Here is a 15,785-nt window from a genome sequence, read left to right as displayed (position 1 = left end):
GCAGCCACACAAGCTAGATAACGGGCCTGGCCACCATGCCTATTGCTGCTCCACACTGCTCTCTGCAGCCACACAAGCTAGATAACGGGCCTGGCCACCCTGCCTATTGCTGCTCCACACTGCTCTCTGCAGCCACACAAGCTAGATAACGGGCCTGGCCACCCTGCCTATTGCTACTCCACACTGCTCTCTGCAGCCACACAAGCTAGATAACGGGCCTGGCCACCCTGCCTATTGCTGCTCCACACTGCTCTCTGCAGCCACACAAGCTAGATAACGGGCCTGGCCGCCCTGCCTATTGCTGCTCCACACTGCTCTCTGCAGTCACACAAGCTAGATAACGGGCCTGGCCACCCTGCCTATTGCTGCTCCACACTGCTCTCTGCAGCCACACAAGCTAGATAACGGGCCTGGCCACCCTGCCTATTGCTGCTCCACACTGCTCTCTGCAGTCACACAAGCTAGATAACGGGCCTGGCCACCCTGCCTATTGCTGCTCCACACTGCTCTCTGCAGCCACACAAGCTAGATAACGGGCCTGGCCACCCTGCCTATTGCTGCTCCACACTGCTCTCTGCAGCCACACAAGCTAGATAACGGGCCTGGCCACCCTGCCTATTGCTACTCCACACTGCTCTCTGCAGCCACACAAGCTAGATAACGGGCCTGGCCACCCTGCCTATTGCTGCTCCACACTGCTCTCTGCAGCCACACAAGCTAGATAACGGGCCTGGCCGCCCTGCCTATTGCTGCTCCACACTGCTCTCTGCAGTCACACAAGCTAGATAACGGGCCTGGCCACCCTGCCTATTGCTGCTCCACACTGCTCTCTGCAGCCACACAAGCTAGATAACGGGCCTGGCCACCCTGCCTATTGCTGCTCCACACTGCTCTCTGCAGCCACACAAGCTAGATAACGGGCCTGGCCGCCCTGCCTATTGCTGCTCCACACTGCTCTCTGCAGTCACACAAGCTAGATAACGGGCCTGGCCGCCCTGCCTATTGCTGCTCCACACTGCTCTCTGCAGCCACACAAGCTAGATAACGGGCCTGGCCACCCTGCCTATTGCTACTCCACACTGCTCTCTGCAGCCACACAAGCTAGATAACGGGCCTGGCCACCCTGCCTATTGCTGCTCCACACTGCTCTCTGCAGCCACACAAGCTAGATAACGGGCCTGGCCACCCTGCCTATTGCTGCTCCACACTGCTCTCTGCAGCCACACAAGCTAGATAACGGGCCTGGCCACCCTGCCTACTGCTGCTCCACACTGCTCTCTGCAGCCACACAAGCTAGATAACGGGCCTGGCCACCCTGCCTATTGCTACTCCACACTGCTCTCTGCAGCCACACAAGCTAGATAACGGGCCTGGCCACCCTGCCTATTGCTGCTCCACACTGCTCTCTGCAGCCACACAAGCTAGATAACGGGCCTGGCCGCCCTGCCTATTGCTGCTCCACACTGCTCTCTGCGGCCACACAAGCTAGATAACGGGCCTGGCCACCCTGCCTATTGCTGCTCCACACTGCTCTCTGCGGCCACACAAGCTAGATAACGGGCCTGGCCGCCCTGCCTATTGCTGCTCCACACTGCTCTCTGCGGCCACACAAGCTAGATAACGGGCCTGGCCACCCTGCCTATTGCTGCTCCACACTGCTCTCTGCGGCCACACAAGCTAGATAACGGGCCTGGCCGCCCTGCCTATTGCTGCTCCACACTGCTCTCTGCAGCCACACAAGCTAGATAACGGGCCTGGCCACCCTGCCTATTGCTGCTCCACACTGCTCTCTGCAGCCACACAAGCTAGATAACGGGCCTGGCCACCCTGCCTATTGCTACTCCACACTGCTCTCTGCAGCCACACAAGCTAGATAACGGGCCTGGCCACCCTGCCTACTGCTGCTCCACACTGCTCTCTGCAGCCACACAAGCTAGATAACGGGCCTGGCCACCCTGCCTATTGCTACTCCACACTGCTCTCTGCAGCCACACAAGCTAGATAACGGGCCTGGCCACCCTGCCTATTGCTACTCCACACTGCTCTCTGCAGCCACACAAGCTAGATAACGGGCCTGGCCACCCTGCCTATTGCTGCTCCACACTGCTCTCTGCAGCCACACAAGCTAGATAACGGGCCTGGCCACCCTGCCTATTGCTGCTCCACACTGCTCTCTGCGGCCACACAAGCTAGATAACGGGCCTGGCCACCCTGCCTACTGCTGCTCCACACTGCTCTCTGCAGCCACACAAGCTAGATAACGGGCCTGGCCACCCTGCCTATTGCTGCTCCACACTGCTCTCTGCAGCCACACAAGCTAGATAACGGGCCTGGCCACCCTGCCTATTGCTGCTCCACACTGCTCTCCGCGGCCACACAAGCTAGATAACGGGCCTGGCCACCCTGCCTATTGCTGCTCCACACTGCTCTCTGCAGCCACACAAGCTAGATAACGGGCCTGGCCACCCTGCCTATTGCTGCTCCACACTGCTCTCTGCAGTCACACAAGCTAGATAACGGGCCTGGCCACCCTGCCTATTGCTGCTCCACACTGCTCTCCGCAGCCACACAAGCTAGATAACGGGCCTGGCCGCCCTGCCTATTGCTGCTCCACACTGCTCTCCGCAGCCACACAAGCTAGATAACGGGCCTGGCCACCCTGCCTATTGCTGCTCCACACTGCTCTCTGCAGCCACACAAGCTAGATAACGGGCCTGGCCACCCTGCCTATTGCTGCTCCACACTGCTCTCTGCGGCCACACAAGCTAGATAACGGGCCTGGCCACCCTGCCTATTGCTGCTCCACACTGCTCTCTGCAGCCACACAAGCTAGATAACGGGCCTGGCCACCCTGCCTATTGCTGCTCCACACTGCTCTCTGCAGCCACACAAGCTAGATAACGGGCCTGGCCGCCCTGCCTATTGCTGCTCCACACTGCTCTCTGCAGCCACACAAGCTAGATAACGGGCCTGGCCACCCTGCCTATTGCTGCTCCACACTGCTCTCTGCAGCCACACAAGCTAGATAACGGGCCTGGCCACCCTGCCTATTGCTGCTCCACACTGCTCTCTGCAGCCACACAAGCTAGATAACGTGCCTGGCCACCCTGCCTATTGCTGCTCCACACTGCTCTCTGCAGCCACACAAGCTAGATAACGTGCCTGGCCACCCTGCCTATTGCTGCTCCACACTGCTCTCTGCAGCCACACAAGCTAGATAACGGGCCTGGCCACCCTGCCTATTGCTGCTCCACACTGCTCTCTGCAGCCACACAAGCTAGATAACGGGCCTGGCCGCCCTGCCTATTGCTGCTCCACACTGCTCTCTGCAGCCACACAAGCTAGATAACGGGCCTGGCCGCCCTGCCTATTGCTGCTCCACACTGCTCTCTGCAGCCACACAAGCTAGATAACGGGCCTGGCCACCCTGCCTATTGCTACTCCACACTGCTCTCTGCAGCCACACAAGCTAGATAACGGGCCTGGCCACCCTGCCTATTGCTACTCCACACTGCTCTCTGCAGCCACACAAGCTAGATAACGGGCCTGGCCGCCCTGCCTATTGCTGCTCCACACTGCTCTCTGCAGCCACACAAGCTAGATAACGGGCCTGGCCACCCTGCCTATTGCTGCTCCACACTGCTCTCTGCAGCCACACAAGCTAGATAACGGGCCTGGCCACCCTGCCTATTGCTACTCCACACTGCTCTCTGCAGCCACACAAGCTAGATAACGGGCCTGGCCACCCTGCCTATTGCTACTCCACACTGCTCTCTGCAGCCACACAAGCTAGATAACGGGCCTGGCCACCCTGCCTATTGCTGCTCCACACTGCTCTCTGCAGTCACACAAGCTAGATAACGGGCCTGGCCACCCTGCCTACTGCTGCTCCACACTGCTCTCTGCAGCCACACAAGCTAGATAACGGGCCTGGCCGCCCTGCCTATTGCTGCTCCACACTGCTCTCTGCAGCCACACAAGCTAGATAACGGGCCTGGCCACCCTGCCTATTGCTGCTCCACACTGCTCTCTGCAGCCACACAAGCTAGATAACGGGCCTGGCCACCCTGCCTACTGCTGCTCCACACTGCTCTCTGCAGCCACACAAGCTAGATAACGGGCCTGGCCACCCTGCCTATTGCTGCTCCACACTGCTCTCTGCGGCCACACAAGCTAGATAACGGGCCTGGCCACCCTGCCTATTGCTGCTCCACACTGCTCTCTGCAGCCACACAAGCTAGATAACGGGCCTGGCCACCCTGCCTATTGCTGCTCCACACTGCTCTCTGCAGCCACACAAGCTAGATAACGGGCCTGGCCACCCTGCCTATTGCTGCTCCACACTGCTCTCTGCAGCCACACAAGCTAGATAACGGGCCTGGCCACCCTGCCTATTGCTGCTCCACACTGCTCTCTGCAGCCACACAAGCTAGATAACGGGCCTGGCCACCCTGCCTATTGCTGCTCCACACTGCTCTCTGCAGCCACACAAGCTAGATAACGGGCCTGGCCACCCTGCCTATTGCTGCTCCACACTGCTCTCTGCAGCCACACAAGCTAGATAACGGGCCTGGCCACCCTGCCTATTGCTACTCCACACTGCTCTCTGCAGCCACACAAGCTAGATAACGGGCCTGGCCGCCCTGCCTATTGCTGCTCCACACTGCTCTCTGCAGCCACACAAGCTAGATAACGGGCCTGGCCACCCTGCCTATTGCTGCTCCACACTGCTCTCTGCGGCCACACAAGCTAGATAACGGGCCTGGCCACCCTGCCTATTGCTGCTCCACACTGCTCTCTGCAGCCACACAAGCTAGATAACGGGCCTGGCCACCCTGCCTATTGCTGCTCCACACTGCTCTCTGCAGCCACACAAGCTAGATAACGGGCCTGGCCACCCTGCCTAGTGCTACTCCACACTGCTCTCTGCAGCCACACAAGCTAGATAACGGGCCTGGCCGCCCTGCCTATTGCTGCTCCACACTGCTCTCTGCGGCCACACAAGCTAGATAACGGGCCTGGCCACCCTGCCTATTGCTGCTCCACACTGCTCTCTGCAGCCACACAAGCTAGATAACGGGCCTGGCCACCCTGCCTATTGCTGCTCCACACTGCTCTCTGCAGCCACACAAGCTAGATAACGGGCCTGGCCACCCTGCCTATTGCTGCTCCACACTGCTTTCTGCACCCACACAAGCTAGATAACGGGCCTGGCCGCCCTGCCTATTGCTGCTCCACACTGCTCTCTGCAGCCACACAAGCTAGATAACGGGCCTGGCCACCCTGCCTATTGCTGCTCCACACTGCTCTCTGCAGCCACACAAGCTAGATAACGGGCCTGGCCACCCTGCCTATTGCTGCTCCACACTGCTCTCTGCAGCCACACAAGCTAGATAACGGGCCTGGCCGCCCTGCCTATTGCTGCTCCACACTGCTCTCTGCAGCCACACAAGCTAGATAACGGGCCTGGCCACCCTGCCTATTGCTACTCCACACTGCTCTCTGCGGCCACACAAGCTAGATAACGGGCCTGGCCACCCTGCCTACTGCTGCTCCACACTGCTCTCTGCAGCCACACAAGCTAGATAACGGGCCTGGCCACCCTGCCTACTGCTACTCCACACTGCTCTCTGCGGCCACACAAGCTAGATAACGGGCCTGGCCGCCCTGCCTATTGCTGCTCCACACTGCTCTCTGCAGCCACACAAGCTAGATAACGGGCCTGGCCACCCTGCCTATTGCTGCTCCACACTGCTCTCTGCAGCCACACAAGCTAGATAACGGGCCTGGCCACCCTGCCTATTGCTGCTCCACACTGCTCTCTGCAGCCACACAAGCTAGATAACGGGCCTGGCCACCCTGCCTATTGCTGCTCCACACTGCTCTCTGCAGCCACACAAGCTAGATAACGGGCCTGGCCACCCTGCCTATTGCTGCTCCACACTGCTCTCTGCAGCCACACAAGCTAGATAACGGGCCTGGCCACCCTGCCTATTGCTGCTCCACACTGCTCTCTGCAGCCACACAAGCTAGATAACGGGCCTGGCCACCCTGCCTATTGCTGCTCCACACTGCTCTCTGCAGCCACACAAGCTAGATAACGGGCCTGGCCACCCTGCCTATTGCTGCTCCACACTGCTCTCTGCACCCACACAAGCTAGATGATGGGCCTGGCCACCCTGTCTACTGCTGCTCCACACTGCTCTCTGCAGCCACACAAGCTAGATAACGGGCCTGGCCGCCCTGCCTACTGCTGCTCCACACTGCTCTCTGCAGCCACACAAGCTAGATAACGGGCCTGGCCACCCTGCCTATTGCTACTCCACACTGCTCTCTGCAGTCACACAAGCTAGATAACGGGCCTGGCCACCCTGCCTAGTGCTACTCCACACTGCTCTCTGCAGCCACACAAGCTAGATAACGGGCCTGGCCGCCCTGCCTATTGCTGCTCCACACTGCTCTCTGCGGCCACACAAGCTAGATAACGGGCCTGGCCACCCTGCCTATTGCTGCTCCACACTGCTCTCTGCAGCCACACAAGCTAGATAACGGGCCTGGCCACCCTGCCTATTGCTGCTCCACACTGCTCTCTGCAGCCACACAAGCTAGATAACGGGCCTGGCCACCCTGCCTATTGCTGCTCCACACTGCTCTCTGCGGCCACACAAGCTAGATAACGGGCCTGGCCACCCTGCCTATTGCTGCTCCACACTGCTCTCTGCAGCCACACAAGCTAGATAACGGGCCTGGCCACCCTGCCTATTGCTGCTCCACACTGCTCTCTGCAGCCACACAAGCTAGATAACGGGCCTGGCCACCCTGCCTATTGCTGCTCCACACTGCTCTCTGCAGCCACACAAGCTAGATAACGGGCCTGGCCACCCTGCCTATTGCTGCTCCACACTGCTCTCTGCAGCCACACAAGCTAGATAACGGGCCTGGCCACCCTGCCTATTGCTGCTCCACACTGCTCTCTGCAGCCACACAAGCTAGATAACGGGCCTGGCCGCCCTGCCTATTGCTGCTCCACACTGCTCTCTGCAGTCACACAAGCTAGATAACGGGCCTGGCCACCCTGCCTACTGCTGCTCCACACTGCTCTCTGCAGCCACACAAGCTAGATAATGGGCCTGGCCACCCTGCCTATTGCTGCTCCACACTGCTCTCTGCAGCCACACAAGCTAGATAACGGGCCTGGCCACCCTGCCTACTGCTGCTCCACACTGCTCTCTGCAGCCACACAAGCTAGATAACGGGCCTGGCCGCCCTGCCTATTGCTGCTCCACACTGCTCTCTGCGGCCACACAAGCTAGATAACGGGCCTGGCCACCCTGCCTATTGCTACTCCACACTGCTCTCTGCAGTCACACAAGCTAGATAACGGGCCTGGCCGCCCTGCCTATTGCTACTCCACACTGCTCTCTGCAGTCACACAAGCTAGATAACGGGCCTGGCCACCCTGCCTATTGCTGCTCCACACTGCTCTCTGCAGCCACACAAGCTAGATAACGGGCCTGGCCACCCTGCCTATTGCTGCTCCACACTGCTCTCTGCAGCCACACAAGCTAGATAACGGGCCTGGCCACCCTGCCTATTGCTGCTCCACACTGCTCTCTGCGGCCACACAAGCTAGATAACGGGCCTGGCCACCCTGCCTATTGCTGCTCCACACTGCTCTCTGCAGCCACACAAGCTAGATAACGGGCCTGGCCACCCTGCCTATTGCTGCTCCACACTGCTCTCTGCAGCCACACAAGCTAGATAACGGGCCTGGCCACCCTGCCTATTGCTGCTCCACACTGCTCTCTGCAGCCACACAAGCTAGATAACGGGCCTGGCCACCCTGCCTATTGCTACTCCACACTGCTCTCTGCAGTCACACAAGCTAGATAACGGGCCTGGCCACCCTGCCTACTGCTGCTCCACACTGCTCTCTGCGGCCACACAAGCTAGATAACGGGCCTGGCCACCCTGCCTATTGCTGCTCCACACTGCTCTCTGCGGCCACACAAGCTAGATAACGGGCCTGGCCACCCTGCCTATTGCTGCTCCACACTGCTCTCTGCAGTCACACAAGCTAGATAACGGGCCTGGCCACCCTGCCTACTGCTGCTCCACACTGCTCTCTGCGGCCACACAAGCTAGATAACGGGCCTGGCCGCCCTGCCTATTGCTGCTCCACACTGCTCTCTGCAGCCACACAAGCTAGATAACGGGCCTGGCCACCCTGCCTATTGCTACTCCACACTGCTCTCTGCAGTCACACAAGCTAGATAACGGGCCTGGCCACCCTGCCTATTGCTGCTCCACACTGCTCTCTGCAGCCACACAAGCTAGATAACGGGCCTGGCCACCCTGCCTATTGCTGCTCCACACTGCTCTCTGCAGCCACACAAGCTAGATAACGGGCCTGGCCACCCTGCCTATTGCTGCTCCACACTGCTCTCTGCGGCCACACAAGCTAGATAACGGGCCTGGCCACCCTGCCTACTGCTGCTCCACACTGCTCTCTGCGGCCACACAAGCTAGATAACGGGCCTGGCCACCCTGCCTATTGCTGCTCCACACTGCTCTCTGCAGTCACACAAGCTAGATAACGGGCCTGGCCACCCTGCCTATTGCTGCTCCACACTGCTCTCTGCAGCCACACAAGCTAGATAACGGGCCTGGCCGCCCTGCCTATTGCTGCTCCACACTGCTCTCTGCGGCCACACAAGCTAGATAACGGGCCTGGCCACCCTGCCTATTGCTGCTCCACACTGCTCTCTGCAGCCACACAAGCTAGATAACGGGCCTGGCCACCCTGCCTATTGCTACTCCACACTGCTCTCTGCAGCCACACAAGCTAGATAACGGGCCTGGCCACCCTGCCTATTGCTACTCCACACTGCTCTCTGCAGCCACACAAGCTAGATAACGGGCCTGGCCACCCTGCCTATTGCTACTCCACACTGCTCTCTGCAGCCACACAAGCTAGATAACGGGCCTGGCCACCCTGCCTATTGCTGCTCCACACTGCTCTCTGCAGCCACACAAGCTAGATAACGGGCCTGGCCGCCCTGCCTATTGCTGCTCCACACTGCTCTCTGCAGCCACACAAGCTAGATAACGGGCCTGGCCACCCTGCCTACTGCTGCTCCACACTGCTCTCTGCAGCCACACAAGCTAGATAACGGGCCTGGCCACCCTGCCTATTGCTACTCCACACTGCTCTCTGCAGCCACACAAGCTAGATAACGGGCCTGGCCACCCTGCCTACTGCTGCTCCACACTGCTCTCTGCAGCCACACAAGCTAGATAACGGGCCTGGCCGCCCTGCCTATTGCTGCTCCACACTGCTCTCTGCAGCCACACAAGCTAGATAACGGGCCTGGCCACCCTGCCTATTGCTGCTCCACACTGCTCTCTGCAGCCACACAAGCTAGATAACGGGCCTGGCCGCCCTGCCTATTGCTGCTCCACACTGCTCTCTGCGGCCACACAAGCTAGATAACGGGCCTGGCCGCCCTGCCTATTGCTGCTCCACACTGCTCTCTGCAGTCACACAAGCTAGATAACGGGCCTGGCCGCCCTGCCTATTGCTGCTCCACACTGCTCTCTGCAGCCACACAAGCTAGATAACGGGCCTGGCCGCCCTGCCTATTGCTACTCCACACTGCTCTCTGCGGCCACACAAGCTAGATAACGGGCCTGGCCACCCTGCCTATTGCTGCTCCACACTGCTCTCTGCAGTCACACAAGCTAGATAACGGGCCTGGCCACCCTGCCTATTGCTACTCCACACTGCTCTCTGCAGCCACACAAGCTAGATAACGGGCCTGGCCACCCTGCCTACTGCTGCTCCACACTGCTCTCTGCAGCCACACAAGCTAGATAACGGGCCTGGCCACCCTGCCTATTGCTGCTCCACACTGCTCTCTGCAGCCACACAAGCTAGATAACGGGCCTGGCCACCCTGCCTATTGCTGCTCCACACTGCTCTCTGCACCCACACAAGCTAGATGACGGGCCTGGCCACCCTGCCTACTGCTGCTCCACACTGCTCTCTGCAGTCACACAAGCTAGATAACGGGCCTGGCCACCCTGCCTACTGCTACTCCACACTGCTCTCTGCGGCCACACAAGCTAGATAACGGGCCTGGCCACCCTGCCTATTGCTGCTCCACACTGCTCTCTGCGGCCACACAAGCTAGATAACGGGCCTGGCCACCCTGCCTATTGCTGCTCCACACTGCTCTCTGCAGTCACACAAGCTAGATAACGGGCCTGGCCGCCCTGCCTATTGCTGCTCCACACTGCTCTCTGCAGCCACACAAGCTAGATAACGGGCCTGGCCACCCTGCCTATTGCTGCTCCACACTGCTCTCTGCAGCCACACAAGCTAGATAACGGGCCTGGCCGCCCTGCCTATTGCTGCTCCACACTGCTCTCTGCAGCCACACAAGCTAGATAACGGGCCTGGCCACCCTGCCTATTGCTGCTCCACACTGCTCTCTGCAGCCACACAAGCTAGATAACGGGCCTGGCCACCCTGCCTATTGCTGCTCCACACTGCTCTCTGCAGCCACACAAGCTAGATAACGGGCCTGGCCGCCCTGCCTATTGCTGCTCCACACTGCTCTCTGCAGCCACACAAGCTAGATAACGGGCCTGGCCACCCTGCCTATTGCTGCTCCACACTGCTCTCTGCAGTCACACAAGCTAGATAACGGGCCTGGCCACCCTGCCTACTGCTGCTCCACACTGCTCTCTGCAGCCACACAAGCTAGATAACGGGCCTGGCCACCCTGCCTACTGCTGCTCCACACTGCTCTCTGCAGCCACACAAGCTAGATAACGGGCCTGGCCGCCCTGCCTATTGCTGCTCCACACTGCTCTCTGCAGCCACACAAGCTAGATAACGGGCCTGGCCACCCTGCCTACTGCTGCTCCACACTGCTCTCTGCAGCCACACAAGCTAGATAACGGGCCTGGCCACCCTGCCTATTGCTGCTCCACACTGCTCTCTGCAGCCACACAAGCTAGATAACGGGCCTGGCCGCCCTGCCTATTGCTGCTCCACACTGCTCTCTGCAGCCACACAAGCTAGATAACGGGCCTGGCCACCCTGCCTATTGCTGCTCCACACTGCTCTCTGCAGCCACACAAGCTAGATAACGGGCCTGGCCACCCTGCCTATTGCTGCTCCACACTGCTCTCTGCAGCCACACAAGCTAGATAACGGGCCTGGCCGCCCTGCCTATTGCTGCTCCACACTGCTCTCTGCAGCCACACAAGCTAGATAACGGGCCTGGCCACCCTGCCTATTGCTGCTCCACACTGCTCTCTGCAGCCACACAAGCTAGATAACGGGCCTGGCCACCCTGCCTATTGCTGCTCCACACTGCTCTCTGCAGCCACACAAGCTAGATAACGGGCCTGGCCGCCCTGCCTATTGCTGCTCCACACTGCTCTCTGCAGCCACACAAGCTAGATAACGGGCCTGGCCACCCTGCCTATTGCTGCTCCACACTGCTCTCTGCAGCCACACAAGCTAGATAACGGGCCTGGCCACCCTGCCTATTGCTGCTCCACACTGCTCTCTGCAGCCACACAAGCTAGATAACGGGCCTGGCCACCCTGCCTATTGCTGCTCCACACTGCTCTCTGCAGCCACACAAGCTAGATAACGGGCCTGGCCACCCTGCCTATTGCTGCTCCACACTGCTCTCTGCAGCCACACAAGCTAGATAACGGGCCTGGCCGCCCTGCCTATTGCTGCTCCACACTGCTCTCTGCAGCCACACAAGCTAGATAACGGGCCTGGCCGCCCTGCCTATTGCTGCTCCACACTGCTCTCTGCAGCCACACAAGCTAGATAACGGGCCTGGCCACCCTGCCTATTGCTGCTCCACACTGCTCTCTGCAGCCACACAAGCTAGATAACGGGCCTGGCCACCCTGCCTATTGCTGCTCCACACTGCTCTCTGCAGCCACACAAGCTAGATAACGGGCCTGGCCACCCTGCCTATTGCTGCTCCACACTGCTCTCTGCAGCCACACAAGCTAGATAACGGGCCTGGCCACCCTGCCTATTGCTACTCCACACTGCTCTCTGCAGCCACACAAGCTAGATAACGGGCCTGGCCACCCTGCCTATTGCTACTCCACACTGCTCTCTGCAGCCACACAAGCTAGATAACGGGCCTGGCCGCCCTGCCTATTGCTGCTCCACACTGCTCTCTGCAGCCACACAAGCTAGATAACGGGCCTGGCCGCCCTGCCTATTGCTGCTCCACACTGCTCTCTGCAGCCACACAAGCTAGATAACGGGCCTGGCCACCCTGCCTACTGCTGCTCCACACTGCTCTCTGCAGCCACACAAGCTAGATAACGGGCCTGGCCACCCTGCCTATTGCTGCTCCACACTGCTCTCTGCAGCCACACAAGCTAGATAACGGGCCTGGCCACCCTGCCTATTGCTGCTCCACACTGCTCTCTGCAGCCACACAAGCTAGATAACGGGCCTGGCCGCCCTGCCTATTGCTGCTCCACACTGCTCTCTGCAGCCACACAAGCTAGATAACGGGCCTGGCCGCCCTGCCTATTGCTGCTCCACACTGCTCTCTGCAGCCACACAAGCTAGATAACGGGCCTGGCCACCCTGCCTACTGCTGCTCCACACTGCTCTCTGCAGCCACACAAGCTAGATAACGGGCCTGGCCACCCTGCCTATTGCTGCTCCACACTGCTCTCTGCAGCCACACAAGCTAGATAACGGGCCTGGCCACCCTGCCTATTGCTGCTCCACACTGCTCTCTGCAGCCACACAAGCTAGATAACGGGCCTGGCCACCCTGCCTATTGCTGCTCCACACTGCTCTCTGCAGCCACACAAGCTAGATAACGGGCCTGGCCACCCTGCCTACTGCTGCTCCACACTGCTCTCTGCAGCCACACAAGCTAGATAACGGGCCTGGCCACCCTGCCTATTGCTGCTCCACACTGCTCTCTGCAGCCACACAAGCTAGATAACGGGCCTGGCCACCCTGCCTATTGCTGCTCCACACTGCTCTCTGCAGCCACACAAGCTAGATAACGGGCCTGGCCACCCTGCCTATTGCTGCTCCACACTGCTCTCTGCGGCCACACAAGCTAGATAACGGGCCTGGCCACCCTGCCTATTGCTGCTCCACACTGCTCTCTGCAGCCACACAAGCTAGATAACGGGCCTGGCCACCCTGCCTATTGCTGCTCCACACTGCTCTCTGCAGCCACACAAGCTAGATAACGGGCCTGGCCACCCTGCCTATTGCTGCTCCACACTGCTCTCTGCAGCCACACAAGCTAGATAACGGGCCTGGCCACCCTGCCTATTGCTGCTCCACACTGCTCTCTGCAGCCACACAAGCTAGATAACGGGCCTGGCCACCCTGCCTATTGCTGCTCCACACTGCTCTCTGCAGCCACACAAGCTAGATAACGGGCCTGGCCACCCTGCCTATTGCTGCTCCACACTGCTCTCTGCAGCCACACAAGCTAGATAACGGGCCTGGCCACCCTGCCTATTGCTGCTCCACACTGCTCTCTGCAGCCACACAAGCTAGATAACGGGCCTGGCCACCCTGCCTATTGCTGCTCCACACTGCTCTCTGCAGCCACACAAGCTAGATAACGGGCCTGGCCACCCTGCCTATTGCTGCTCCACACTGCTCTCTGCAGCCACACAAGCTAGATAACGGGCCTGGCCACCCTGCCTATTGCTGCTCCACACTGCTCTCTGCAGCCACACAAGCTAGATAACGGGCCTGGCCACCCTGCCTATTGCTGCTCCACACTGCTCTCTGCAGCCACACAAGCTAGATAACGGGCCTGGCCACCCTGCCTATTGCTGCTCCACACTGCTCTCTGCAGCCACACAAGCTAGATAACGGGCCTGGCCACCCTGCCTATTGCTGCTCCACACTGCTCTCTGCAGCCACACAAGCTAGATAACGGGCCTGGCCACCCTGCCTATTGCTGCTCCACACTGCTCTCTGCAGCCACACAAGCTAGATAACGGGCCTGGCCACCCTGCCTATTGCTGCTCCACACTGCTCTCTGCAGCCACACAAGCTAGATAACGGGCCTGGCCACCCTGCCTATTGCTGCTCCACACTGCTCTCTGCAGCCACACAAGCTAGATAACGGGCCTGGCCACCCTGCCTACTGCTGCTCCACACTGCTCTCTGCAGCCACACAAGCTAGATAACGGGCCTGGCCGCCCTGCCTATTGCTGCTCCACACTGCTCTCTGCAGCCACACAAGCTAGATAACGGGCCTGGCCACCCTGCCTATTGCTGCTCCACACTGCTCTCTGCAGCCACACAAGCTAGATAACGGGCCTGGCCACCCTGCCTATTGCTGCTCCACACTGCTCTCTGCAGCCACACAAGCTAGATAACGGGCCTGGCCGCCCTGCCTATTGCTGCTCCACACTGCTCTCTGCAGCCACACAAGCTAGATAACGGGCCTGGCCACCCTGCCTATTGCTGCTCCACACTGCTCTCTGCAGCCACACAAGCTAGATAACGGGCCTGGCCACCCTGCCTATTGCTGCTCCACACTGCTCTCTGCAGCCACACAAGCTAGATAACGGGCCTGGCCACCCTGCCTATTGCTGCTCCACACTGCTCTCTGCGGCCACACAAGCTAGATAACGGGCCTGGCCACCCTGCCTATTGCTGCTCCACACTGCTCTCTGCGGCCACACAAGCTAGATAACGGGCCTGGCCACCCTGCCTATTGCTGCTCCACACTGCTCTCTGCAGCCACACAAGCTAGATAACGGGCCTGGCCACCCTGCCTATTGCTACTCCACACTGCTCTCTGCAGCCACACAAGCTAGATAACGGGCCTGGCCACCCTGCCTATTGCTGCTCCACACTGCTCTCTGCAGCCACACAAGCTAGATAACGGGCCTGGCCACCCTGCCTATTGCTGCTCCACACTGCTCTCTGCGGCCACACAAGCTAGATAACGGGCCTGGCCACCCTGCCTATTGCTGCTCCACACTGCTCTCTGCGGCCACACAAGCTAGATAACGGGCCTGGCCACCCTGCCTATTGCTACTCCACACTGCTCTCTGCAGCCACACAAGCTAGATAACGGGCCTGGCCACCCTGCCTACTGCTGCTCCACACTGCTCTCTGCAGCCACACAAGCTAGATAACGGGCCTGGCCACCCTGCCTATTGCTGCTCCACACTGCTCTCTGCAGCCACACAAGCTAGATAACGGGCCTGGCCACCCTGCCTATTGCTGCTCCACACTGCTCTCTGCAGCCACACAAGCTAGATAACGGGCCTGGCCACCCTGCCTATTGCTGCTCCACACTGCTCTCTGCAGCCACACAAGCTAGATAACGGGCCTGGCCACCCTGCCTATTGCTGCTCCACACTGCTCTCTGCAGCCACACAAGCTAGATAACGGGCCTGGCCACCCTGCCTATTGCTACTCCACACTGCTCTCTGCAGCCACACAAGCTAGATAACGGGCCTGGCCACCCTGCCTATTGCTGCTCCACACTGCTCTCTGCAGCCACACAAGCTAGATAACGGGCCTGGCCACCCTGCCTATTGCTGCTCCACACTGCTCTCTGCAGCCACACAAGCTAGATAACGGGCCTGGCCACCCTGCCTACTGCTGCTCCACACTGCTCTCTGCGGCCACACAAGCTAGATAACGGGCCTGGCCACCCTGCCTATTGCTGCTCCACACTGCTCTCCGTAGCCACACAAGCTAGATAACGGGCCTGGCCGCCCTGCCT

The sequence above is a fragment of the Pelodiscus sinensis genome, chromosome 10, assembly GCF_052426305.1.
Source record: "Pelodiscus sinensis isolate ZL-2025 chromosome 10, ASM5242630v1, whole genome shotgun sequence".
Classification (NCBI taxonomy): domain Eukaryota; kingdom Metazoa; phylum Chordata; order Testudines; family Trionychidae; genus Pelodiscus; species Pelodiscus sinensis.
The sequence above is the reverse complement of the archived record's forward strand: the minus strand, read 5'-3'. Positions refer to the sequence as shown.